Raw genomic sequence first — 3,653 nt, 5'->3', positions numbered from 1 at the left:
TATGACATACAGTGTGTATACATACAATATGTATACGTGTAGAATATACACCGCGTGTTTGTAAAATCGTTAAAATCAGTCAGACTCTATGATGTTATAACGACTTTCATAAAGGCAATAAGAAATATCCATTTGATATCCTCTCTCTGGATTTATGAACTAACACCACAATTCTTAAGAGTCTATAAGAATTATATGACTGAGCGTTTCTCTTAACTATATATAATATAGAAAAACATTCAATAGTATTGTCCTCCAAAAATATCAAGTATTGAAGTATTATAATTTATAATATAGTAAATAAACTTAGGCATGACAGTTCAGTTGTATAAAATATAATATATCAAAACAATAGATAATAATCATTAATTCATTAATATTATTTTATTTTCAGAATTAGATCATTTTCGCTCTTAAAAAATTGATATCGATTATTAGTGGAAAACATTTTTTGTTGATCACAAACTAGTGTGCGTGTAGGTATGTGCGAAAGTGCCCCGCCTCCCAAAAATGTTTCTAAGAAAGATTTATTTTTAAGTATTCGAGATATATTAAATTATTTTTCAAAATGGCACATTCATTTTTATTAATCAAATTAAATAATATATATTCATGACTAGGAGTCCCTATGTCAACATTTATAGGGTGTGTGTTTCACCTATATAATAAGTAGTAATATCAAATATCAATGATTTAATGTACTATTATATTGTCATAGTAGATATATTTATAAAAAAGACGGAAATGACAGTGCAACAGATTGCAATTAGCTTTTACAGATGTAAAAGCGTTCTAGCCTCCTTCTTTCATAACGAGTATCCGTGAAGCTGAAAATGAGCAGCAGAAGAAGAACAACCTCCCAACATTTCATAAAACGTCCAATCAACTTCTGACCCAACATTCGTAAGCCCGGGAGCATAATCCACATATAATTCATTTCGTAAATCAGTCTCACTGGCAGAAGCGTTAGCTTGAAACACTGTGCGAAAACAATCAAATCAAAGTCAAACCATATCATCAGTACCTACTCCTTCGTCTTTCACCGTACACGCGTCAACTATAACGAGATTTGAAGATTTATAGAACAGACGACTATCAAAGCCTAATGCGAGGAGCTCACCTAACAGAACCGATCACAGAACAGATCGAATAGCGTGGCGTAAATCACAGCCGCACCACCAGTGCCACAGCTGACGGATGACGACGCCTACGATTCCAGCCAACAACGGACGGAACTCCGGCCAAACCGAGAGAAGCATCGTAGTTGAGCCGCACGAGTATCGACGTAACCAGATACCGTACATCCACCCTTGCCGCTCTGATTGTCGACACATATCCCCCCCCCCCCCCCCCGGACGGACGATCGCCGACGTGATCAGAGACGTGGAGTACTAATTTTGAGATATTATTACACATTGTTTTCTTTGTGGTCTTTTACTGATGTGAAATTAGGTGTGCCAGAATGTCTACTCTACCTACACACTTTAAACTAACAAGTCTTTATATAATATTTTTATTATTATTAGGTACGACTACATGTTACACCTTATAATGGTTTTTGTAAAAATCGATGGTAAACACTTTTACAATATCATCATGTAAATAGTGAACATTTTATTGTTTTTATCGAACACTAACGTCCAGACTTATAATGTTTGGCTAAATATATGATATATGATATCATGAATGTTTATTGGTTACATATCACCCTAGTAGACGCCCATAAACAAACAAAAACATTTGTCATTAATTGTATTGTTACTGTTATTGCATACCTATATTTCGCATTGAATTGAGTTTTAAAATGGCTGTATTTAATAATATGTATCAACTTATTATTAATTGTTTGAAATCGTTTAGAACATTTTTAACTATACTTCATCTAATCATAATCATATCCATAGAAATATACGACACAACTAAAATTTTCATAGAAAATCACGTTACATATCATGTAAGTACTGACAATGAAATCAAGGTTAATAAGATATAACTTTAAGAATTGATATGCATATACTATTAATATATTTTAGTACAAATCGCACAAAATATATTATGGTTAATTTACTAATATATGTACAATAATATGTACGTATGCGTAGAACTACGTAGTAATACCAAATATATCGTATGTTTAATATAGATAGAAAATTCGAAAATACCAAGTACATATCCGGAACAATTATCTCTTCAAGACTGCATTATAAATATAGAAAAAATAAATTTTAATTTAGAGAATATTCAAAGTAATAATTAATAAAATAAAATATTAACACCAAATATTTATTCTTAATTTATTCGTTTAGGAAAAGTTGAGTGGCACTGGTGTGACGCTAGGGTTGTTTTCAGAAACTAACGAGTTCTGAGGCCAAGCATCGGCTGGTGTCGCGAACACCATAGCGGTACCCATGGCATCTTTCCATACATTCATTTACATTATGTCTAAATGTTCGGCCGCCGTAGTTTGCTGTTTTTTTCATTAATTGTTAATTATTATGATGTAAGTAGAGTAGAAGAGAGACTTCATAAATAATTTTCCTGTTTTCATCTTATTCGTGATACCTTTTTATGTAGTATCAATTTCTTCATTGTCACATTCATCATCCGCTTCACTCATTTCATCACAACTTGACAACTCATCACCGCATCTTTTTTTTTTGTTAATTTATCTATAAATATTATTATTATTACCTAGCTTCAAAATTCATTAAATATGTATATACTCGTTAAAATGTTTACGTATACATATATTTTTACCTACGGTTTATGTTTCGTTAAAACTAAAATTATTAAAATGTAAATTAACTACAGTTGTAGACCACTCGTAATATTGTTGATAATATGTTTCGTTACACAACGATCGGCAACGGTCATAATGATAATGATTACACGATAAACTACCGCTACTATAAAGTACAAGGCACTACAAGTTATTTATAAATACTAAAATTGTCAATATTTATAGCTGATCTACAATATTGTAGACCACGCGCCTAACGAAGGGTTAAGCATTCGCACATATATTATACTCATTACTCATATATTATAAGATACGACATCTCACATAATATCTAAAAATATTATACAGTTCACATATTGTTATATAGGTAATCACATACAAATAAACACCTCGCTAAAGTATACGTTCTACATCGGAATGTATCTCAAACACACACACACACATATAAACTTAATTTTTTAATAATTAAAAAATGTGTTCATTTCTATTGTCAATTTAGATTTAATTTGAGAAATCATCAATTAATATCAAATTACTATACTATTATACATTTTACTACATTTATAACGAATACAATTAATTTAAAGAAACATAATATACCTAGTGTTTTATTTTTTTTTGACATTGCTGACTAGCAGATAAAAATGTGCAAGCACTATTTTCGTCGCAGCCAATTGAAGGCCTTGGGTAAATAACTAGGAGGTCATAGTATAATTTTTTTGAGACTTCAAACTGCATGGTTATTAGCTGGTTTTTACTGTAGACAACATAGGCGCAAATAGGGGGGGGCTTTAGGGGCTAAGCCCCCCAAAAATGTCCATAGTCCTCCCAAACATTTCCTACATTTTGTTTTAAGCTTATTCAATATTATCAAAGTAAGGCCCCCCCAAATCTCAAACGCTATTTGCGCCTA

This window comes from Acyrthosiphon pisum, chromosome A3 (genome assembly GCF_005508785.2).
Source record: "Acyrthosiphon pisum isolate AL4f chromosome A3, pea_aphid_22Mar2018_4r6ur, whole genome shotgun sequence".
Lineage (NCBI taxonomy): Eukaryota > Metazoa > Arthropoda > Insecta > Hemiptera > Aphididae > Acyrthosiphon > Acyrthosiphon pisum.
This window is presented reverse-complemented; position numbering follows the sequence as displayed.